Source organism: Mytilus californianus, unplaced genomic scaffold (genome assembly GCF_021869535.1).
Source record: "Mytilus californianus isolate M0D057914Y unplaced genomic scaffold, xbMytCali1.0.p SCAF_70, whole genome shotgun sequence".
Taxonomy (NCBI): Eukaryota; Metazoa; Mollusca; class Bivalvia; order Mytilida; family Mytilidae; genus Mytilus; species Mytilus californianus.
Genome location: NW_026262724.1, coordinates 808,669 through 835,628, shown reverse-complemented (window position 1 = coordinate 835,628; position 26,960 = coordinate 808,669). Strand labels below are relative to the sequence as shown.

At 31.9% G+C, this 26,960-nt stretch overlaps 1 long non-coding RNA gene across 2 annotated transcripts; it reads right to left on the bottom strand.

The window, feature by feature from the left end:
• Positions 1 to 17,756: 17,756 nt before the first annotated feature.
• Positions 17,757 to 26,408, bottom strand: LOC127710323 (uncharacterized). 2 transcript variants are annotated; one of them, XR_007986130.1, is made up of 5 exons: positions 26,281 to 26,408; positions 22,174 to 22,250; positions 21,793 to 21,870; positions 17,961 to 18,063; positions 17,757 to 17,828 (listed from the first exon to the last, which is right to left on the bottom strand). It is a non-coding gene; the product is annotated as an uncharacterized LOC127710323 (long non-coding RNA). The 2 variants fall into 2 exon arrangements; XR_007986129.1 differs by lacking the exon at positions 26,281 to 26,408 and having other exon boundaries at positions 22,174 to 22,370.
• Positions 26,409 to 26,960: the final 552 nt, after the last annotated feature.

Sequence of the window (26,960 nt, the reverse complement as noted above, 5' to 3'; positions counted from 1 at the left end):
CACTCTGACATCCTCTTGTTTTTTATGTAGATTAGACTGTTGGTTTTCCTGTTTGAATTGTTTTACACTGGTCATTTTCGGGACCTTTATAGCTTGCTGTTCGGTGTGAGCCAAGGCTCCGTGTTGAAGGCCGTACTTTGGCCTAAAATTGTTAACTTGAAATAGATTGTGACTTAGATGAACATATTGTCTCATTGGCACTCATACCACATCTTCTTATCAGTTTAAAAATCTGGTCAAGATAGTTTATGATGAAATAGAAGTCACATCAACTTGAAATTTAGTACACATAATCTTTATGATATGTTATTTCTAAATTGTATGCAACAAGTGTGAACCACAAATATTGCAGGCTTCTGACTTGGGACAGGTACATATAGTACATATGCATCTAGGTTAAAACTATTTTTTGAATGCAAACCTTCCCTCTAGCCTGTGACAGTGGCGATACAGCACAATATAAGAACAAACATTTAAAACTCGTTTGAAATAGGCTTAATTTATAGACAGGTACCATGTTTAATATAAAGTAAACAATATACAAAATAAACAATTATGATGACACAATAAAGCATAAAATGAACTAAGTATACATGTCTTAAATGCGAATTGTAATCTTAAATATAAATGATGCTGAGGTCAAAAGACTCAAATTCAAAATGAAAACATAGTGAAGAAGGGATATCTATTTTCCCCTTAGCCAACACATTTGAAATGGGGATAATGTAATGCTATCGTTCCATTTACCCTTGTGAACACCCTAGAATTAACATCCTTTAATGGATGTTGACAAACTTAGTCCTTAGAAACTTGACTCTCACATATATTTCATAATGAAGGTAGTAATTTTGCATCAATTTATTTTCTTTTTTTTTCTCTTGCTCACGAAATTCAGCGAAAATAAAAAAAATGTGAAATTGTGAAAATAAGTTGGTTAACAGTATTTCACTTAGCTAAGGAAATTCTTTTTGAAATCGGAGCCAAGGTGGCCTATCGGTCTAAGTAGTTATACTACTGTAATCACTAGCCAGTCAACACTGAGGTTGTGAGTTCGAACCCCGCAATTGCGAGTGCTTTTGACTCCAATCTTAATTGACTAGGATTGTCAGTTTTCCAATCGGAAGGTCAGTGGTCTTCACCGGGCACTCCGGTTCCGGCTTCCTCCACCAATAAAAACTGGCTGTCACGAAATAGACCGAAAGGGGTGCTTAAAAGTGGCATTAAAACACCAAAAATCAAATCTTGTTGAAATCTGGGTTAAAGGAACACTTTAAGTTATTAACGATGTTTCATGCATGCAGTTCCAGGCTGTCATGAGCTGTCATGAGCCTTTTGTTTACAAATTGCACCTCTCATCTGAACTTTGAAATGCAGTAATGATCTAGGAACAATTAAAAACCCATGGTATTCTATGCAATATAATTAAGGACTTTTATACTGGATGAGGATGATGATTCAAACGTAGATGCTGATGAAAGAGACAATTTGATTAAGAGTCCTGACGAAAGGTATATATAACCTTAAAACATTTTATAGATAAAAAAAATATAGGTTATAACTCAATGAGACATCAACCAAGCAACACTAAGAGCCAAACAGTATTTGTTTAGTTAAACTGCAGAAGAAGAAAAAAATGGATAACCAAGTTCAGACTTATTAGCCTCACTTTAACAGAATTGTTCAACAACTTCCTGTCCATCATCTTTCTTCATTGTCGTCTATTTACAAAATTCTTTTCCTCTGAAACTGAAACTGCTGGGCGAAATTAAATCAAATTTGGCCTATACAAATCATCCTTACGATATGTTTTTAAAAAAAATATGTCCTATGACCATGCTCACTAACCAATACGGCAGCCATGGCAAAAAATGTAAGATCTACAAATCTGTCAACATGACTTAAATCATCAATTTACTCATTATTGAAGCTATTATAGGATTAAATGCCCTTTTAAAAGGAATTTTTTGGTGGTTTAAGTGGACAAATTAACTCACAATCTAATTAAATTCTAACGGCCTTTTATTGATATGTTGTCCAGTTTATTCACCAATAAATTTTTTTAAAATGGCATTTAATCCTTATAATTTTTTTAAATTGGAAATCGGTGAAATTATTTTTTTTAAAGTCGAGCCCGTCTGTTATTATCGCCGCAATCTTGTTAACAAAAAAGTAGTTCCGTCAACGTTATCTGTCGAAAAATAAATAGCTTCAAGACCCACTACCGGAAGTATTCTCCACCAATCATGAACTTATTCTCTTATATGCAAATCATATAAGAATTATTGCCATATAAAATAACTTTTTCACTATGATTTCAGAGCCCTTATTTTGTTGCCCCATGCAGTTATAAGTGGGGTTCGCCTCTCCAATTTTTATACGCCCATTTACGGGACGCATTATGGTATACCGTTGTCCGTCTTTCCGTCCGCCTGTCCGTCTGTCCGTCCATCCGTCCGTCCGTCCGTCCGTCCGTCTGTCCGTCCGTCGTCCACATGTCGTACAATAACTCAAAAACGCTTTAACCAATTTGCATGAAACTTCGGTGAATTGTTTATATCTATTGACGTGAGCTCCCTTTCACTTTTTATAAATTTTAGATTTTACGTTTCGGAGTTATGAGGTGTTATTCATTAAAAAAGGGGGATTTTCCAGTTTTCAGACAATAACTCAAAAATGCTTTAAGCAGTTTTCATGAAAGTTTGGTGAATTGTTTATATCTGTTGACGTGAGCTGCCTTTTGATTTTTATAAATTTTAAGATTTTACGTTCCCGAGTTATGGGGTTTAACTCATTAAAAAAGGGGGGATTTTCCAGTTTTCAGACAATAACTCAAAAATGCTTTAAGCTGTTTTCATGAAACTTTGATAAATTATTCATATCTATTGAAATGAGCTGCCTTTTGATTTATATAAATTTTAGATTTTACGTTTCCGAGTTATGGGCTTTTATTCATTAAAAAACGGTGATTTTCATGTTTTCGGACAATAACTCAAAAGTGCTTTGAGCAGTTTTCATGAAACTTTGGTGACTACTTTACTTCTATTGACGTGAACTCCCTTAAGTTCTTTTATCTGATATGACATTCAGGAGTTATGGAATGTTATTCTTTGAAAAATCGACGGGCGTATCATGCGCTCATGGCGCAGCTGTTTATTAAAATTGTCTGTGTCTTGTTTGTTTTTATTGTTTGTATATTTATTTTATTTTATTTTGGCCATTTGTTGACTGTCCATGAAGATTTATTGTGGTTTGATTGTCCATTTAAGTTTCATATTTGTAAATAACTTTTCTTCAGCATGATTGAACATTTAAAAATGAAATTAGTTGGCGATGTCTGAAAAAAAAACAAAAAAAAAAACAACCAACACTATCTTAAAAATTACAAAACTGACAAACACCCCAAAGGAAAACATGACATATACTACAACATTTAGCAACCCAGCAAACTCTACCCATGAAATAAAGATATGAGTGCCACTTGGATTACCATATTCTCCAATAGAAATGTGGTATTTGGTACACACATATTGTTGTCAACCATTCAAGATTATGCAGCAAATACTATGTGTTTTATATTGCAGAGATGGAAACATTGATGAATTATTGAAAACACATTATTAATGTAAACAGACAGAATGTTCTAGAAGGTGGAAGGAGGGGCTTTAATAGGAAGCGCTTTGACCCCAAAGCACTGTTGGATGTCAAATTTGGAGGGGAGTTTGGTATAAACGATGGAGGTCCAAAAAGGGATTTTATGCGTTTATGTCTGCAGGGGGTTAGGGATTCTTCAATATTTGAGGGACCAATAAATGCAAGAATTGTCCAAATGTTTCAAGTAAGTTATCAATATGTTCTTATCTTATTTGAGACTCCAAACAAAGAGATGATGAAAAAATATGAACAGTTAATCCAAACCATATAGGTTGGAGGTTAGTGTCAATAAGAATTTTCAGATGTTGAAAGACAATAATACAGTCTTAGTTAAAAGTTCAAAAGGTACTTGTCTGCACTCAATTTAAAAGTATAACTGTCATACAGGGTTGAATAAATATGATATTACATGAGTCCTAAATTTGGATCCATAGTATTTAATATTAAACCAAAGATAAATAAAGGCAACAGTAGTATACCGCTGTTCGAAACTCATAAATCGATAGAGATAAAAACGAATCCGGGTTACAAACTAAAACTGAGGGAAACGCATCAGATATAAGAGGAGAACAACGACACAACAAAAACACAACATTAAAATGTAACACACACAGAAACGAACTATAATATAACAATGGCCATTTTCCGGACTTGGTACAGGACATTTTAAGAAAAAAATGGTGGGTTGAACCTGGTTTTGTGGCATGCCAAACCTCCCGCTTTTATGGCAACGTCAAAAACAACACCAAAACGACAACATCACATGACAGGACCACAATACAAATAAATGGGAGAACATATAGGACAAAGAAACACACGAATAATAGCTAACAAAAGGTACTAGGCTTAAAATTCAATACGCCAGACGTGCGTCTCGTCCACACAAGACAAACCAGTGACGCTCAGATGAAAAAAGTTTGAAAGCCAAAACAAGTTCAAAGCTGAAGAGCACCGAGGACCAAAACTTCCAAACAGTTGCGCCTAACACGGCCAGGGTTTGCTGCCTGGGACAAGAACATCCTTATTATTTAGAATAATTTATAATTTTGCAAACAGTAAATGTTATAAAATGACTATATGATAGATATACATGATAAAACCGAAGTGGGGACTAACTACAGAATAAAAACGGATACATTACATAAAACAACTTAATCCAACACATAAAAATACATAGCCGAGTAAGCCAAAGCCTCAACGCACAAAGTGACGTCATATTTGAAATTCTAAAAAAACACACAAAGTGACGTCACATTTGAATTTGTAAAAATATTTCTAAAAAATAAGATAGAATTAGGATTGATTCAAGATTAGATTTGTAATACTGACATTACATTTATTAATAACAATGAAAAATACAATACTTATTAATATCAAATTGTGGTAGTAATTAGATAATTAATTGTATTATCTAGCTATGTCGGTGTTTCTTCTGAATCAAACTGTAAACCAAATATATCGTATAAATTTCGTTGAACCAAACTAAAATCTAATAAATGAAGGGGGTGATTAATTATCTTTACCATAACACACGAATATAACAGAAAAGACGTTAAGACATTTGACAAAATCCGACGAGAATAACAAATATAACATCAAAATTAAATACATAAATTTGGGATAGAAAAGTACCGTGACACGTCTTATAGCAATGCGGTTTCACACTCAGCAAAACAGTCACAATCGGGAATAAGTCACGTTTGGTAATTAAAAGATCAGACGACGTAATGACAAACCACAATCTAACACGTGGTAAAAATGTCCTTAGTTAGTTTGGACAAAGACACATCGTATGGATCAACCAATTCGTGATGGTGTCCGTAAAATTTACGGAGTGTCATTTTTAATCTGTCCACCTCATAACTTTGTTGGAGCAGTTTCTGCGTAAGGAGAACACTCCTGTATATGAAGTCCGTATAGTGTGAACAAGCACGAGAATAACATACGTATCAATTGAGATATGTAAACACCATACGAAGGGGCAGAGGGTATGTTACTGCTGAGAAATGGGAAATTGATAATTGGGAAGTTGAAATCGTCCCGTTTATCATAGATTTTCGTGTGAAGTCGTCCATCTGTGTCCATCCTTGTACATAAGGGTCAAGCGCCAAAATTTTTGTCAAAGTTGATGTTTGACCTAATAGCTTTAGGGTTAGATTCCTATACACCCACAGTGGCTTCCCTTATCATTGTGTCCTGTTATCTGCTTTTCCAACAATGGTTTATTTAATGCACTAGTGGATAAAGGTAAATGCCCTTCAATGATCTGCTCTGCTTGTCTTTCTGTTCATTTTCTCATGGTCAAGATCACTAATTATGAACAAATATGTCTTAATCTCAACCATTAAAAAGATTTCAATGATTCTAAAAATATATTTCTACAAGATGTTTACCTCAAACAATGTGACTTGAAAATGTTTTACTATAAAAGTGTTCATTATAAGTATGTGGCTTCTGTTCCATATAGGTAGAGTAGGGACCAGGTGTCTCTAATTGTAACCATCTAATTGAAGAATTTTTGTTAGATGGTGACAAATAAATATGGTAGACGGTCAAAATTCCTAAAACAAATTTGAAGTTCTGATCATATGGTGAAGGACAACTGGAACTTTTATATGTTATGTTGTATACACTCCAGAGTTGATATTCCTTAATGAATTTCAAATATTACTCCATAATTGGTCTCATCTAAACTTGGAACACGTTATAAATGGAAAGGTTTAGAAGTCTGTTCTTTGTTTATGTTTTGTCCCGTTGAAGTTGAATCAACACTTTTATTAGTGCACATAAACTAGAACACATTTCACTGTGTTGTCTATCCTTTAAAAAATTGCTTGTTTGATTATAAAATCAACCACATCATACAAAGGTATCGGTTACAATTGTCCTGTTGTTCACATTCTTTTTCAATCTATTTTATTTTAAGGTCCCAGGTAAAATGTAAGGTATATAAGTTAGTGTGTAAATATTCTGGGGCTATATTTGGATGGTACTACACAATACACAAAGCCGTGCGACTGTCGTTGCCTTTGTTGACTATACAGCTTTATACGGAAACAACCAGTCACAACGTTCACCATAAGATCAACAAACTCATATCAATTACTCCATCAAATAGAACCCTTTTTAGTGTTAATAGAAAATCAGAAGATACCAAGTAGTTTTCACAAACTTGTAAGTCCACATACAAAGACAATACCATGGCTAACAAAAACAACAAACAGACACAAGTCAAACATCGTAGCACAACAGTTAAAACTAAAAGAATAGAAATAAAAATCCTTGATAATATATAATATATTAGTTATGATTTTGCTTTTTTTAATTAGATAGCAGATTCAACAGATAAAAGATCATATACAGAAGCAACTTCTGGGCTTTTATCAATCATTGACTTTATTGGGGCCATGCCGCTTTTAGTGACATTTGAAAACAAAGACAGACTCGTCAGCAGCCTATGTGAGCAACTAGTTATCAAACGCATACAATAAGTATATGACCTGTAAGTTGATTATATCTTAAAAGAATGAGTTATCCTGCAGATTATATCTTAAAAGAATTAGTAATCCTACATAAAAAGCGAGAATAAAACAAAATTAATTTTCACAACTTCCAGAGATACTGGTAACCTAAAAATATTTCTAACAAAATTATATCACAAGCTATAACAGGACTTGCCAATCCCATAAGTTCAATAGTCACATACCTCATTAAAACAATACTGTTTGATTTTAGGTTCTTGTATTACCATGGCTAAGTAAGACATGGCATATGGTTTTTATCACTTTCTACTGTTGTTTTTTTAAGGTTTTTCATGATTTTCTGTCCGTGCCTTCAGTCACGACTCAATAGTAGTTTGTTAACCCATTTGTCACACAATAGACATATGTTGTGTGTATAGCACTAAATATTATGGGGATATATTTCGGGTAGTGAGCATGCATCAATTCATTATTCATCATTCGTTAATGAATGTCTGATCCTGTATGACAAAAGCCTACCATTTGTGGTATATATACTCTTTCCACATACCTAATTAGTGCTGTGTATTTGTATGTGTCCTTATCTTTGAGTATTGTGTATGTTTTACATTGAATCATCAACCAACCACTGAGTATACTTCATGTTTGTTACTGCCTTCCATAAAATGTTGATATATCTTTATTTGTGTAACACTATTGTTTGTCAAACTATGTGATATAACTTATGACTGAGACTATTTTGACAATAAAATCAGAGGCCGATTGGGGGTGGGGGGTTTTTGTGGGAACAAATTTAGTTGATTATATTGGGAATCACTGAAGCATGACAAGTGGGACCCCCTTATAAAAAATTATGGATCAACTACTGAATATAAGTTTTAACTCCATAAAATAACAAATTTCCTATAACTATATATATATATATATATATGGTCCGTGTATATTTGCGTCCATTCGTTTTTCGTTTTGAAATATCAAAAACAAAAAACAAAAAACGAAAGTGTTTTCATTTTTCGTTTTTGATTTCGTAAAAACCAAAATGAAAAACAAAAGTGTTTTCGTTTTTCATTTTTGATTTTTTGAAAACCAAAACGGAAAACGGAATTCTTTTCATTTTTCGTTTTTGATTTTTCAAAAACCAAAAAGAATATCATAAGTGTTTTGGTTTATCGTTATTGATTTCTATAAACAAGAAAAGAATCAACATTTGCATTCGATTTCTTCATTTTGCTCTATTTAATTCTCGTTTTACGTTATACAATGTTTTCTTTTCCTTTTTCATAGCCATTCATACCCCGGTGTATTTACTACTTAATGTAGACAGAATAGACCGCCTGACTTATGATTTGAAAGGTGATTAATGAATCAAAGACTTTATCGTTAGAAAAAATATAAAATTATTATATTTAAATATAAAATGAATCACAAATGTAAATAATACACAGAAATATTATATAGATGGTGAAAATTAAACGATTGATTACAACATCCCATTAACAAGGGAGGTTACTACTTATCTAATAGGAAAACTAGCCCTGTCATTAAAGTGTGCACAGCGGTTATCCAGATCAATAGTATTTTTTAATTCGGAGACAATGTCGACGAATGGAAAAGATATTATCAATCTGAACAACAAGGATGCATGATCTTTACTTTTAAGTTTGAAAGGTTGATTATGTAAGATTATTAGAATTGCATGATGACTGAGGCCAATCAGCCAATATTAGACATATTACACGAACATTCTAGACGGTAATATGTATACGTTATTTAGATTATTTTTAAAAAAGGTCCCACTCCAAGTCGTCGTTTAGTAGGCCATCTTATGAGTCACTAGGAAGCAGTCCAAAAAAAAAGATGTCTATCACGATGCTCGGCACATTATTGTACTTCTCGCCTTACTTGATTTATATCAAAATATAAAATATGTGATAAAATTGCTACGACTTCGTAAATCACAAAACATAAGGTTGTGAGACTTTTTTAGTTTTATCAATTTCTTATTTTTTTGCCTCAGTAATAGGTGGTTTATTTTGTTGGTTTCGACTTTGATTGCAATAAAGATATTTTGATAATCATTCATAACCGTGAACTTGTTCAACCATTTTTTTTCTAGCAGTAAAGCATCGAAACCTTATTGTTGGCAGCAGGTAAGGTCAATCAAAGAAATAGCCAAAAGCACAGGCACTTGATAAACATTTGGCTTTCCTCCAATTTTTAGGGAAAAAAGGGGGGTCTTTGAAAGCGACGAGGCCAATTTTCCCTGGACTTATAAATTTCACTCATAGGGTCAAAATCTAAAATTGGTCTGCACATTGAAAATTGAAGATTACGTTATATATTGTAACAATGTTTTACATGTTCCCCTGAAATCAAAATACTATACTAAGTGCTATATGTTTCTGTTGAAGGCATTGTAATACAAAATTGCCAAGGGTTGGAGCCTAGTTCTCAATATCTTTTTTTTTCAGTCACAGGGCCCAACATGTGTTTTTCATACATTTATCATACTTGAAATGTAATATTAAAAAGTTTAAATTATATATTTTAAAATATCTTTTTTGAATTTTAGTTCATTTATATGTTTCGCAGTACTAGTTAGTGTGACGCCCATTTTCACTTAACTAGTACACATTTTTTGTTTCTGTGCAAGCTGAAGCCCGCCTCCGGGTGCGGGATTTTCTCGTTGTGTTGAAAACCAAATGGTGGCCTTGGTCTGTTTTTGACTCATTGGTCGGATTGTTGTCTCTTTGACACATTCCCAATTTCAATTCTCAATTTTTTTTTTTACAATTTTACACATTAATTTCCATAAACTCAAAATGCTACTCAGCGTTACATGTTGCATGCATGCTGTTGAAGATACATATTTGCTTTTACATGTTTTTGTAAAATTTTGCATCGAAGGCCATTGAAAGGCAAACTGAATTAATGTCCGAAAGACAATAAATAGCTTTGTTGTTGTCTCCTTGACACATTCCCCATTTCCATTCTCAATTTTATTACTTCTAACACAATTTTTGTTTTGGTTAATGATGACATTCTTATTCGTTTTAGGAATAAATACTAAAAAGCAAAAATTTGCTTTAGGCGTTTATAAGTTGGTGGTACGTTTAACATTTAGCGATCATAATAATAATACAATTATTGTAAAACCCTAAGGAAACTATAAGATTGAAAGACTTTTTGTAAATGGCCCTGGTTTGAAATAAATCAAAGGGTAATCGGCTCTACCCTTTTTAAATATTTTTGACTTTCACATCGGCAGGCGACGCTAACCAAAATGAAATAATTTGTATCCGAAAGACAATACATATAATAGCTTCCCTATGTTTATATCTATTTTATAGAGTTGTGGTTTGGTTAAATATTTTAATTTTGTTTATTCGATAAATACTTAAACGTTGACAAAATCTTTCCAAAATTTTCCGGTTTGGACTATCTGCAGACTCTTTAAGTATTTATAGTTTTGTAATCTGTTTCAGAATTACCCATTAAACTGTTACAACCTTAGAGGACATACATTGGGTTACGATACGTGTACAAAATTTAGAATTTAGTTAAAGATTGGTATACTTTTAAATAAAGGTTCTAAAGAGTCGGTGTCGCTCACCTTGGTCTATGTGCATATTCAACAAAGGACATACATAGAAGACGAGAATAGAATGCATGACAAACATCTCTGTTTTGTTGATCTTGTATTGCTGATCATTTGGTCTGCATAGTTTCTCTCTATCTTCTCTAGTTTTTGCTCAAAACACAAAAGAGGGTATGCAAGTGACTTGTAAGTAGATATTGCCTTATCAGTCATTTTTGTGATTTAAAGTTTCTATTTATCTATTTTAATTTTTATCATGTAAAGCAAAACATGATAAAAATCGTCATTAAAGGGCAATAATTCCAAGGAGACGTCGGACAATTTCCACAATATTGTGTTAATTGTAGATCTTGTGTTGCTGGTCATTTTTGCTTACTAAAGTTTCTATCTTTCTATTATAATTTTTAAGATAAACATTTGTAATCATAAGTCAAATACGCAAGTAATTGATGGGAAAAATATTTCAAAAAATACCATCCGGAAAATATTGAAAGAGACGTGTATAAAAATTTGGATCAACTGACCAAGAATTCAGAAGGGAAGCTCCACACTTATGTAAAATTTAAGAATAATTATGGTTTCGAAAAGTATCTAAATATCATGAACAATTTTGAGCTTAGGAGATCATTAACAAAATTTAGGGTGTCATCTCATCATTTGCAGATTGAAATAGGACGATACCAGGGTACTCACGGCCTCCACACCTAAGACTATGTCATCGGTGTAACTCTGGAAATATTGAAGATGAAGTTCATTTTCTTTTTTATTGCACAAAATATAACGAAGACAGACACCATTTATATCACATTATTTCGGAATCATGTCCCAATTTTATTAACTTAAATTCCCAAGAGAAATTTCTATGGCTGCTGTCTTGTGAGAACTCGCCTGTATTAAAAGAGTTGTGTATATTCCTGGTGAAACACTGCAAATAGCAGATTTATATGACATGTTTCGCATAATTAGCAATATTTTTTGTTGTTATTTAAAAAAATATTTGTTAATTGACTGGATTCAGTTTCTTGGTGACTCCTGCAGATGAATAAATTTTCCATCTTTAAAGATAATAACTTAAGCATGTTCAAACTTTATTATTATTATTTTTCTTTAATTTTTAATTTTAAAATTATTTGTGCACTGCTGGACATAGAAATAATAATAGTAATAAGGAAGGAAGGGAAAAAAATACTCAAGAGTACTTTTAATGTATTTTTTGTTTTGTTATTAATGCTATTTTCATTTGTCTATTATAATATCTGTCACGTTATATACTGTACAATGTCTAATGTTTGTTGCTTATATTATCATAATTGTTAATTGTAAATGCCCCCTGTTGGACCCTGATTGGAATAATAAAAATATTTGATTTGATTTGATATAATTGCCAATGAGACAACTATCCACCAGGGTTCAAATAAAGTTGATATAAGCAATTAAAGGTACTAACCATAAGGCCTTCAACAGTAAGAAAAACCCATACCGTATACTATAGGCTATAAAAAGCCCCAGCATGAGAAATATGAAACAATTCGGTTGAGAAAACTAACGGCCTAATTTTTAACAAAACAATTAACGAAAAACAAACAAGAACCAACGACAACCACTGTACTACAGGCTCTTGACTTGAGACAGGCATATACAGAATGTGGTCCAATATCCAAAATCTAAATACATTTGTACAAGGTTAGATTCAGTACCAAGAATTTAATCTACTAGTATTTATCAATGGACAATTACAGGTAAGTTTGTCAAGGGGTTAGCTTCATAAAAAAATTATATATATATATATATAGCATTCTGAAAATCAATTCATATGGAATAAAAACAAACCTACTACCAAGTTCTCAAAAATCTTTACAGAGGAAATGAAAAAAAAGACAATTCACAAAATATCATTCATCATTAATACAATATCTTTTAAAAAAATCCATAAAACTTAGTACCTTTAATTATTTTTTAAAAAGATCTAATATTGAATAGAAAATATCAAACTATACTTATACATAATTTCTTATATAAAATTAGAATTTAATGCGGTATCTATTTTAACTGTAAATCTACTTAACCTTTCTATTAAGTGTGCAATAAAACTCTGAATTTTGATTGTGATCAAATATATGACATATCATAGGTTTCCGACACAGAATGAATGTGGTCTAAGAACTTAAAAAATGAAATGGGATATTTACCTATCATGATCCAATACCCAAAATACAAATACAGGTGTAGATTAAGCAATTAAAAGACCCCTTGAATTCATTTTTTTTTAATCAAACTAAAATTGATTATGAACGCTTTGGACATTAATGTGGGCTAATTTGAAAACCGGGCCCTAAATCAAAAATCAAAATACACGGTTAGATTCACCATAGCAAAGAACCTTAATAATCTCTTTTTTGTTAAAATCAAGCAAAGTTTAATTTTGGACCCTTTGGACCTTCATGTGGACCAAATTGAAAACGGACCCCAAAAAAAAAGAATCTATAAATGCACGGTTAGATTATGCATATAAAAAACCCCAAGAATTTAAGACTTTGAATTAAACCCCATTGAAATTGGTCAAGAAATGAGCAAGTATGCAAAGTATAATAAAAGTATTGTTTCGAGCCCTTTTTCCTAAAACGATTCATTTCAGACTTATACTTAATTTATTGTCCGGAAAACAGAAAATCCTAATTTTTTAGTCCGTAATTCTTGAACGTTTTGGGTCATAACCCCCAGAATCAGTCACAACATTCCTCATGAAGTATGGAACCATGTGGTACAAATTCATAGAGATTCATACGCTTATAATTAAGTTATTGTCCTGAAACAAGAAAAACGCTTGTTATTGGTCCTTAATTCCTACAAAGATGGGACAATAACCCTCAAAACCAATTCCAACATTCCTTTTGTGGTACAAAACCTTGTGGTACAATTTCATAAAGATCCATACACTTACATGTATACTCAAGTTATTATTTGGAAACCAAATGTCTTCGGAAGACGACGACAAACGTAATACCATTATACGACCGCAAAATCCCTCTTTTATGCAAGGTTGTGCCTGCGGTGGTAACAAATGATGGCTTTTTAATGTCCTGTGGCAAATTAAATGCATATTCAGGACGATAACATGTTATTTTAATATGAATTATCGACCTGCTTTGTATAAGATCGACACACTGAGTCGGACGTGCTAGTTCGCGATGCTATAGTTCGCAGGAAGACATGTCATCCTACGCGGATTCATTATTTTGACTCGGAGCCGACCAGTCTCTGATTTTACTTATTAATGCCACATGCTTGAAGAGAAGCAGCACGAACCAATTTTAAAATCTTTGGTTTGACCAGACCGAAGTTCCCATACCCTCCGTAATTTCATGCACATCTTCACATTACAGGTTGCAACACTATGCAATGTCATTGGGTTCCAAAAAACATTTAGAAAATTATGTCAATGTTCTTTCCCATAGGATTCCCACATTAAAAGAGTTGAGGCATTAAAGGCCAAATAAATTTGCATATTTCACATTCTTGAGGGTCGAATTGTAATCAGACGGCCATTGTAGATTTCCAAGAAGTTTATAGATTAATTTAATACAAAGGCAAACTTTAATGAAAAGTTTCATTGGTGAAATTAAGGCAGCAATACAAATTATTATTATGATAACAACAACAAACATGACTTTCGTTCGGAGTACAAATTTAACATGAGCAAATCCCTGTTCAATCAATCAATCAATCAATCAATCAATCAATCAATCAATGTATCCAAGTTGTAGTTATATTTGTTTTGTTTTTTACCTGCTTATTTTTCTCGATCATTTATACCGAAGTAATTTTTAACCATTGTTTTACGTGGTTTCATGTGAAAGACAACTGGGTTCTTATGAACTGATTTTTACACCACCCAGGTATGAATGGGGGAGTTTCACTCGAATATATTGGTCTGTTTGAAGTCAGGAGCCTTTAATTCTCACGGCTGTCTATCGGTATATCGAGAGAAATTATCGTGAAAGAATACCTTACGGTGGTCAAGCATTGCGATCGGATCGTGAAAGATCTGGTATAGGATCGTGAATGTAATTACTTGAAATTCTTCTTCACTGTGAAAAATCTGTTGTATTTTAAAAATGATAAACAAGTCCGAAAAAAAATAATGGCAGTCAAAATGATTCAACTTTCTCAATAATACTGTGCAATTAGATAAATAAAATATGCTGTACTTTATGTGAAAACACAAAAGGCGCACAAGTATATGGAATTCATTAAAAAAAAGATACGTTTTGTACCTATAATGACTACATTCCAATATATAATGATATATTTGAAACTTAATCTTTAATGTGACAGATAATACAGTAAAATAAAAGTGTTTTTCATTGAAACCGTTCCTAGCTTTAGGTTGGCATTGAGCTTCTTAAAACACGCCGTAAAGTTCATAGACTCAGTACATACCTGTACAAAATTTAAAAAATCATCTTGTCCCAGATTATCAACATTATTCCATCATAACACCGAAAACTATAACTTTAGACGACATGCCAACTTGGTATTTATCAGGTCAAGAACAGTAGCATACCATAATTCATTTCTTCTAGCTACGATTAGAGACTGGAAGAGCTTGTCAACTGAACTAATTTCAGCAACATCTTTGGCGAGTTTCAAAAGGTTGTCAAAGAAGATTCTCAATTTGTGTAGTAAAACAATATATTCATGAGGGCATGGTTATGAGAAAAAGATTCATACTAGATTACGCTTAGGGCTTAGTGCCCTTAATGACCACTTGTACAAATATAATCTTACATTGAATAGGTTTTGCTAAAGGACATTTGCGCTTTTAACTTTAATACACCTGAACAAAATAGACAATATATTTGCGCTTTTTACCTATAATAGTTGTATACCTGTAATCTTTAAAATTTACAAAATTCATGGAAAGATGTTCACATATTCATTGAAAGTTCATCCGACCAAACGAGAAATTCAGGGGGGATTTGTGTACGATGGAATTACTTTCCGTATAGACAGAACACTTAAACACTTAAGTCAGGGGATATTTCATAGAGGTGCATGCATCGTAGATAATTGCAAAGGTATTTCACCGGATTCCCATTTTCCTCTAAGTCTTTATGCATTTAACACTAAATAAATGTAAGAACCATTTGAATAATTAAAATGAAATTACATTTTTCAAAGAAAAGTTTTTTAGTCATTCGAATTATCAAAAACGTTTAGTTTGTTTACATACTTCATGTCATTGGAATGTCGAGGAGCAATCTGCCTTTTGTAGTTTTGTATGAACGGTTTACTTTTAAACCTTGATTTTTCTCAGATACTAATCATTATGTTGAACCATTTTGACAGACAATTTTAGTTTTTGTGAATTTCTTTGTATAATTCATTATTTTAGATTAGTAATTGACCTCGCACATGTCTTCTCGATAAGATTGAATTCACCACGTTACTATATCAGAGCTTTCACGATCCAATCGTAATACTTGACCACCGTTCACGATTTTTTTTCTCGATATATCGAATGACACCCGTGATTCTGTTGTTGTCTTCGGTAGCTGTATGACATATACACATAATATGTTTTTTTTTTCAATTATTGTTTATCATAAATTAAAGGGGTCACCATTAATGAAATTATACTATTTTGCACGGGGGAGGAGTGGGGGATAGACAGGTTTTGAAAAATGAAAAGTATAACCTGGTGTAAATAAAAAAAAAAGCAGGGACAAGATTATGAAAGAAGGGTGATGCTACAGTACCAACAGGTGAAATGTACTGTTGTTTTTCCCCGCCTAACCCTCCTGATAAAGATAAAACCAGAAAAGTGCTTTGGACGCAATACATTAATAAAATTTTTACATTTTGTCACCTGGAAGCAAAGAAATTAAGTAACCATATGCTGACAAATTATTGAAGCTCACGTTTTAATTGATAGTCATAAAAGTAAAGAGAAAACGTATGATTACCAATAACAATCTACTGGAGACAAAAAACGTTGGTATAGGCAACTAACTACTAGTATGGGGTCATTCATTTCTGTATTCTTTAATGTTTTAGGCCATTTTTGTCTAATCATTATACTTTTTGCCAATTATTCTCTATTCTTTATATTCTAACAGTGCATTGTTCTCTTTTCTTTATTTTTTTATCCATTTTCTCTATTCTTTATATTTTTGCTCATTATTCTCTATTTCGTAACCCCCTTTCCACACCCTCTAGTATATGTCACCATATAGCCTTCACAAATGAGTAAAAGTCATCACGAATAGGCCGTAAATGGCAAAATGATTGAATGCTAATCCCCATTTTGAATTGTAAACCTTCGGAAATTTGTTTTTTAATCAAACGATCTTAATAATAAAATATAATCAGATTATTGTCCTGAATGTTCGTGTAATAGTACTAATACTGACAGAAGGACCTAGGTCATCAGTTCTAATCATCTAAGATAACTAACCTTTCAGAACAGAAAAAAGTAAAGATCATGCATCTTTATTATTCAGATTGATAACGTGTTTTCCATTCGTCGGCATTATCTCCGATTTAAATACTACCGCTGTTCATACTTAACGACAGGGCTAGTTTTCTTATCAGATAAGTAGTAATCTCCCGTGTTAATGTGATGTTGTAATCAATCGTATTTTTACCATCTTTATATATTATTTCATTGTATTATTTACATTTGTGATTCATTTTATATTTAAATACAATAATTTTATATTTTTTCTATAGATAAAAACAAGGAAATTTGAAAGTCTTTGATTCATTAATCACCTTTCAAATCATAAGTTAGGCTATCCACCTAAATTTTAAGATCACAACAAAAAATTAAAAAAATTATGTAACAGGAAGCTATCTCTATCCAAAGGATTTTATAAACTCTTTTTTCATTGGTCAATCAGTGTATAACTGTATATTATCCAGATAAGATTGATCATATCTTAGGGTTGTGTGATGAACAGGGAGGTAATCTCGAAATTTGTTAGAAAAAATTGAGGTATCTTTCTTTTTGAATTAATATTTCTTACCTTCAAAAAAACTATAGTCTGTTTCATAAAATACTATAACTGCCACACATTCAAAATACTTTTATTGATCTGAAAATAATAATAAAAAGTTAAATTAAAGATAACATTAATGGTAGCAGTCATAACTAACTATTCATCTTTCATATTACATGTATTGTCAATTGATTAGTGCATTTATTTAAAAAAATAAACAATACATACCATTGAAATATAGGTTTCCTTCTCTATAATCTTTGGAAAATTCTTCTATGTTTAACTCATACAGATCTTCATTTTCACTCATTTCATCATCCTAGTATTTGATCTATAAATGGAAATATACAAAATTTATTATAAACAATTCATATTGAAAATCAATTTAACCTAATAACAAATGCATAAAGCGTTAAAGCGTTAAGCAAAAGTAAAAACAGCCTAGTTTAGTGTTAAAATGATCAACAAGTTCAATTTACAAGTAACATAAAAGTTGACACATAGACATGATGAACAAGACATAAACACATATACATATATAGCATTCAACAAACATACCTAAGAATAAGGCATTTGAAATTGAAAGCAGCAAAGCAAATTATAATGAAGTTTTAATTGTCAAATATTAGTACAACTGCATGCAAGTTATCATATGCTAGTGATGTGTGAAAAAAACCCCAACATAAACAGATATTAAAAGCTTTGCTTGTAATTAAGACATTGGTCCATTTGGAGTGTTTAAGAATCTGCGTGTTGTGCATCAATTATTGATTAAATTAATTTTCAAATAATGCCATTCACCATGGTCTCACTGTTTTCTATTTTTGATCTGTATATATATATTCATCAATATTAGAAACGAATAAATTACTTTTTAGATTAAATAAACTCACTTTTATTCAATACAATTTAGGTGAAATTCAACAAATTCAAAAACATAGATATACAGTCAATAATATTGTAGAAGTATGGAGTTTTTCTTAAACCAAGGAAAGACTGGAGGATAATGGAAAATGCTTTCAGGTAATGAACTGCCAAGTCAAACAAAGCAATAACCTTAAATGTGTCATTATTGAAGGACATAATCTTCCCACTGTATTTGGTGTCAGTATTTGACTCATCATCTGTCCATACATGAGTTATCAATTTTCCAACAAAGCTATCAGGGTCTTGAAATAGGTCCATTTTCTCGCTTCTAATTTTGAGTAATTGTAGCAAATTGTTGGTGAGCGTTTCTATGCTATGTTGTTTTCCTTTAGTACTTAAGTTAAAAAGATGTTTATCACCGCTGTTTACTGCCATTGTTTCCTTATGTATTTGAAGTTGATTTTTTAAGGCCAAAATTTTTTCTTTCTTTGTTTTTAACGGTTCCAGTTGTAATTTTATTTCATTTAAGTTTTGCCAAATTCCTAAAATAGGAATATTGTTCATGACCGTTTCCTTTTTTTTTAACTTCTTGTCCTCATTATCTTTTTTTTCCTTAATTTTGTTGTCAATTATTTGAACTCTTTCCTCGTACAGTTGTTGTCGATTTTCTTTTGCCTCATTCATTACGTTTTTTCTCTCAGATCTTACATTGGCAATAATTTCGTGTTGCTCATTTTCAGATTTTGAACTCAACCAATTTTGGGTTTCATTTTGTCCATACATTATAGAACCTTCAATAGTTTCTGGCATAAAATTTGGACCTGTACGTAATTTGTTGTCCAGGTGAGCAAAAAGCCTCTCAACGCAAATGTTATTTGGTGGACAGGATTTACTGCTTTCACTTAAAATTTCAGACGGTTCAAAATAAATTCCTTCAGGCAAAAAATCTTTAAAAAGAGAATGACATTTAATGCGTAACGAACAAGCAAAGACTTTCAAAGTTTGAATGGTATTCTTGTTAAAAGACGGAGAGCAATCAAAAAGGTAGGTAGATTCTGGTTTCAAAGGTAGCTGTGGTCCGGGTAAAAAGTAAACTTCATTTTTCAAAAAAAGTTCCGGATTTTTCTCACAAATGTCCAAAAGTTCGATAATTCTGTTATATGTAGGTCCAATATTTATTGCCAAAATTTCGTTGTTACCAGCTATAGTCCAATACGGTTCTGTTAAAGTTTGACACAAAATTCCTAAAGCTCTGCAAATGCATAATATTTCGTTGTTTTGAAGTGCGGCTAAAATAAAATTTTGTGTATAATTCAATGTACTTTTAGATGTTTTAAAATATGTTACCAAATATTGAGCCAAATAAAAAGTTCCTCTTGCATTATGAAAAAAAGTGTTGAAACGATTTCCTCTAAAGTTCAATATTGGTACATCAAAAATTCCATGATGCTTTTTCAAATATATCTTGGTGAAAAGAGGGTCACCAGATCCATCCTTAAAAAACAGTTTTGATAAAAATCGTATCAAACAATGGGTGGCAGATTCACGTTGTTCATGTTGAATATTAACTTTAAAATCAGATTCTAGTTTGGAAATTTCTTTTTCGCATACTTCAGAAAATTGTAGTAATGGATGCACTGCACATTTAAACGACTGGACTGTGTTAGTTGGTGATGAAGCTGATATATCTGTTGCCAAAATTTTATTCACTTTATTTTCGGTTGCACTGCGGTCAGTCATGAAATTTTTAACTTTACCAAAAATGTTAGGAGGATCCAAAGTTTCTGAAAATTGTGTTACTTCTTGAAGCATTTTTTTGGTACATTCAACATATGTTGTAGCTTTCCCATCTTTTACCTCTTTTAATCCTGTAGTAAATGTCTGGTGATTTTCATTGGTAATTTGTACACCATAATAATGTCGGCCTAATTTTGTAGTTGCATCGCGGTGCATTGTAATATTTTCTGCATTATCAATTTCTTCACCTATATGTTGTTTTGCAATCAACCCTAATTCAGCGGTTAAATTGCTTGCAGTTGTCTTGGAGGGTAAATCGCCAATTTCCATATTTAATAAATTAAAAACACATTTAATTAATGGAGCACAATGCTGTAGACCTATTCCACGGCTTCGGAAATTATAGTATATTTGACGGATTTTATCGTTAAATGGTTTCCCTTTACTTTCTAGTCTAGTTTGTATCAAATCATCTTTTACATTGTTATTATTATCATTTCGACATTCCGACTTCAGTATATCTAATTCATCTTCTAAGTTTTTAATAATGCTTTTGGAACGATTGCATTGTGTTGCCTTTTCATGATGTTTTTTTCTATCTAATAAATCATTGACTCTTTGTTTTAACAGTGCTATAGTATTATGTTGTCTCAAAATTGTTGAAGCCTGCCTTTTAATTTTTTGATTAAGCCGTGAAACATTAATTGACCTTAATTTTTCTCTTAATTTCATATTTGACGTCTCATGTACTTTAATGGTATTTCTTAACTTCTTGCAATCTTCTCTCTTTTCCTCATCATTGTCATCTACTTTTCTTTTCAAAAGTCTCTTGGGAAATACAAAATCGGCTTGCAAATACTTTTGTAATCTGTCATTGTTTCGGCAGTTCTTCAATTTTCTTACTAGATGAACAACTCGCTTAGCTTTGTTATAAATGCTTCCAACTATTATAGCTTGTGGAGTTACACCACCAAGTTCACACAGAACTTTATGGACCATTTGAGGTTTCCCATTTACGTGTTTAAAAACATCATGTACAACATTGTTTGTAACCATGTTGTTTGACATAATGACAGTTCATCAACTCAAAACAAAAATTTTACCATATAATGCTGAAGTATTAAAAAGTAACAAAAGATTTACCATTTATGAACAATTTAAAGGTATTGAGTTATCTCCCTTATCAGACATATCTGGCTGGTGTTATTACAATTATAAACATTTCAAATTGTCAAAGCAACTTTTTTTTTATGTATAACATTTGCAAACCATGACTTTCAAATATTTTAATTTGGGTAAACTTCTTTAATAATGGGCAACTGACTTAAATTTATGATAAATTCTATTCATGAAATTGGTTTGAGTTATATCCCTTTATAAAATATTGAGTTATATCCCTTTATCAAATTATAACAATATAATAATAATAAATGTAACCTGTGAAATGAATGCTTACCTCAAATTTAAATGAATATGTTGAATATCTGCCAAACTCTTCCAATTTTTTGTAAACAATTTCTGAAGTAACTCAAACCTACAATAAAGATAAATTGTTCTGAAATATTCACTTTTGCCATTTGATGTGTTCGTTTTGTATTTTGATTTGCTTGGAATTCAGACATGTTGATATAATATGACAGGTGACATATGTAAAGCAGGATCTGCTTACCCTTTTGGATCTGAAAAGTATATAATTCTGGTACCTTTAATTTAAAGTATTTATTAACCCACTTTAATGTCTCGTTGGTGTTGCTCAGTTGTTTTTTTACATGTTGTAATATGTTGATTGTTTATCATAAAAATAAAAATAATCATAATTTGTTGCAGGCATGCTTACCTCAAACTGATGTGAAGATGCTATCAAACTGCAAAAAAGTCTGGTTTGATGATGATTTCAAATGTCTGTATACAGTCCTACAATAAACAAAATGTCATTATGGGTGGTTGCCAATCATAATGCATACAAATAATATATTAACTGTGAAGAATGAATAAAATCATGTTCTTTGTAATGGATTATGCACAACTCATGATAATTATCATACTAAATCATGAAAAAAAGGATTATCATTCTCTTACTTATACTTAAAAGTCATCAATTTATCATTTATTGTCATACAGTATGAGTGAAATTCATATCGATAGTTTATTCTGTTTAATCAATTTATTGTACATGTTATAATTTAATTAATTAATTGTTCCTTTGGACTTTACTTGGTATGGTGAGTTTTGTTAAGTTGTTGCAAAGTAGAATAATTTGATTATTAGGTCCACAGTCAGACAATAACTGGTGAGTGATATAATACTCATAAAATGTGTAAAAAGGTTGTGATGTTTGGGTTTATTGCTCATGCACTGAAGTAACTGCTAAGTGTTGTGTTTTTGAATAGCTTTATTTGGAAAAAAAGTATTTGAAGATGTGAAGATGTATGCAATATGGTAGATAACAAGAATATTTTGGTGCAGTGTAAACATGAATTTATAATGAGTATCAATTAATATAGTTGAAACATACAATTAGAAAGCAAGTGTAGTTTGGCACAGTCTGATCCAGTGGGGTGTAGATGGGTGATGTAGGCCCAAGTCCCTTGTTATTTTTCATACAATTAATGTATGTATCTCACCTTTCTTGAAATGTTAAAAAACACTCTAAGGTACCAACACTAGATTTTGAATTCTTCATTACTGATATAATTATTCATAATAAAATTTTAGTACACCTTATCATACACCATATTCATAACTCATAACTCAACATCATTGATCACAAATTATTACCTCACATCCAAGAATCATTTAATTTAGAGCTTACTTAAACAAAAATCCATTGAAAAAAATACATTTTGCTTTTAGAAAATATGCATGTTCACAGAAATGTTGTTGTCTGTTATTAAAATCATTCATGAAAGAAGCCACAAATTTGACTGTTTGCATAAGAATTAGCACCTGTGTGACGAATCGAAGAACTTGCTGTGGTTCTTAAATTTTGAGAAATTTTGTGGGGTACCATATGGAACTCTTTCCTTAAGCAAATGCTAAACCTTATAATTATATAATCTTATATATGGTACAAAATGGTCATGATACAAAATTACTATGATTCAATTGAATTATCAAAACAATCACTATCATTTGCAAGTATTTATTCCCCATTCTTCTCAATATCAAATTCATTTCATATCAGTTAAGAATAACCTTCTCTTATTGGATAAAAATGGGCCACATGACTTTATCTATTCTTCAGTCAAAAATTCCATCAGTCTTAAACAGAAAAAATATGGCCCCGAAAACCTATCATTTCATAAAATGCAATAGTGATTCATTAATTAAAAAATTATAGAAAAATTTGTTTTGAATTCATTATCATATACAGAATCATTGCACTTAAATGAAAGGCAGTGACTTATGGTTGTCACTATGAGTGGTCTTTACTATTTCCTATAGAAATCACACAATACCTAGTTTTTTCTTAGAACAATTTGTATTTAAGAGAATTTTAAAAGACATGGTTCCTTAGGGGACGCCCATTTGATATTCTGGGGGGGGGGGGGGGGGGGGGGGGGAGGTGGGGAGGGAGGTGGGTAAGTGGGGGGGGGGGGGTGTTCCTTGATAATAACAAAAATAAATGGTTTTATCTGTGGTCATTCGAAAATAAATAATCTGACTTACAATGTATTTAAAATAAATAATAAATTGGAAGGTCTTTTAAGCCATTTTATAGGAGTATGAGATGGCAAAAAAAAATATTATTTAAATAGACTTGAAATGTCTGAGAATGGGTTTCATTTAACTCACGGTATATTTTCTCAGGAACACTTACCTCACTGTTATTACAGGGCCGTAACTACATTGAGGCATTTTATGAAATTTTAAACCCAAAAGCTTGTCTTCATATAAAAAAAATTACACAACCGATCCAATACAAATCCTCCCCCCCCCCCCCCCCCCAAGAATATCAAATGGTCATCCCCTTAATGAAATAAACATAATAATTATGAGAACTGGTCAATAGCGTGATACATGGAATGTCATTATGACAATGTAATTGACTGCACTTGATAATGACAATGTCTATGCCTCAGTCATATGCTTTCTTAGTCAATTTGATACCACTGTCCTGTGTGTGGTCCATATATCACAATAATGACCAGATTTTCAAAAACTATATGTAAATAATTCTGCTTCTCTTGAATCACTTGATTGTTTAGTTTCAGCAATGCTAAAACCTATGGACTACCAATAGAGGGCCACTGTGTTTCGGCATCACTAAAACTACACGTGGGATCAACTGACTCAAAAGAAGGCGGATTTACCTCATAATCAGAGAGCAACTGACTATCGTATTCATCAAAATGGTGTGAATATGATATCAGTGGACTTCCAAGACTAGGTAAATCTATGCCCGGGGAATCTGATAACCGCTGACTTTCTTCTTCATCACTTTCAAAACGTAAATTTAATGAAGGTACAGTGAGATGGATATCAGATTCCCTGGGTACTTCAAAGCCATCAGATACAGAGTTCGAGTCACTATCACTTTCATAATTTTCTGAATCAAATGATATGACTGAAACACCTGTCGCTGAAGGTATATCTGAGCCGTCACACAATGATATATCAATAGAATCTTCTGACCAACTACTCAAATCAAACAGTGAATCAGAAGAATCTATTGAACTACCTCCTGCAATTCTACTGCAAAACTCATGACAAAAGCTACATTCTCTATGAACTGTGCATACACAATTACTTGGATAATGAGTAACATCTGCAATTGTCTCAGTTATATTTTCATCAGGAACAATATTACAATGTTCCCTACAAATGTATCTAAACATGAGTGCATGACGAGGATTTGCAACTACAAGATGAAAGTCCTGAAAAAATCCTGGTACCCAGTGTTGAGATCTAGCCATAATCTGTAAATGTTATTAACATTTTTTTTATATAAGTACATCAAAGAAGAATTTAAAATATTTTATACATATTAAGAAACTGTATTAAGATAAAAATATTTTTTTTATTGCTTGCGGTGGGTGTCATTGGGGTCTTAGTGTGATGCAGGATTTGCTGATTTTTGTGACCATTACACATGAAAGTAAAATTACTTTAGGCATGAATACTGAATGAAATTACAAAGAAATATGAAAAAAAAGTTGCATATTATATAAGCGTGAAATAGGAATCAGACAAAGCACAAAGCATTTAGGATCAGACCTGACCCCGATGAGACCCCCCCATGCATTCATACTGTTTTTATGAGGTTTTTTTAATTGTTATCTCCCCCTTGATAAAAAAAGTTATATACAAAAAAAAATTAACAGAGAAACTTGTATTCCCTCCAAACAGAACAAAAGGGCATTAAATTGCAATGCTTACTGACCCCCCATTAAAACATCAAACAATTGTTAACTTTATCAAGTTGTATAATCATTATAATGTAACCCTCCCCCCCCCCCCCCTTTTTAAAAACATACACACATACACATAATTGTATTTGTCTTAATAGAGTGATTTGATAATGAAATTTAAAAGTAACAACCATTTCTATAAATTTATTCAAAATGGGTTGATATTCTGTTCTATTTATTCATAAATGAAAACACATCCAATAACAGACTGTAGTTAAAGGGAAGTAATTCCGAGATGGCGGAGTACCAACATTTTTACGTTTAACACAAGAAAAACTGTCGGAAAATATCGGCAAAACAATGCCAGAAGAAAAATTAGCCAACAGCAATCATAGCACTCTTTTTTTCAGTTCAAATGTAGCTTATGTCTATACATCACTTTCAAGTCTATATTTTTGCAATTTTGTTAATTTGCCGCAAAGGACAGTTCCCGTCAAATTTTGATTTTTTTCTTATAAAATGTCATGTAACTGCAGTTTTCATTATTTTTCAGTACAATTTGGATTAGGAATTTCCCTTTTTACCATCAATACCTTATTATGATATGTCTTTCTTCACTTGCAAATTATTTTCCAACTTTGCTACACGAATTTCACGAGATATTTGGCTCAAATCACAACTTCCGGTATTCTAGAGTTATCTCCCATGTGAATAGTTGGGCAGCCTACATAAGTCAGGCGGTCTATTCTGTCTACATTAAGTAGTAAATACACCGGGGTATGAATGGCTATCAAAAAGGAAAGGAAAACATTGTATAACGTAAAACGAGAATTAAATAGAGCGAAATGCAGAAATTGAATGCAAATGTTGATTCTTTTCTTGATTAGAGAAATCAATAACGAAAAACCAAAACACTTATGATATTCATTTTGGTTTTTGAAAAATCAAAAACGAAAAATGAAAAGACTTCCGTTTTCCGTTTTGGTTTTCGAGAAATAAAAAATGAAAAACGAAAACACTTTTGTTTTTCATTTTGGTTTTTACGAAATCAAAAACGAAAAATGAAAACACTTTCGTTTTTTGTTTTTTGTTTTTGATATTTCAAAACGAAAAACGATTGGACGCAAATATACACGGACCATATATATTAACAAAACGCATTCGACTAACAGGCCGAACAACTGATGTTCTTAAACCCTGCTGACTGCCATTGGCGATTGCCAAATAAATTGATCACTAGTTTTAACAAAATGGATCTTAATATTAATTTAAT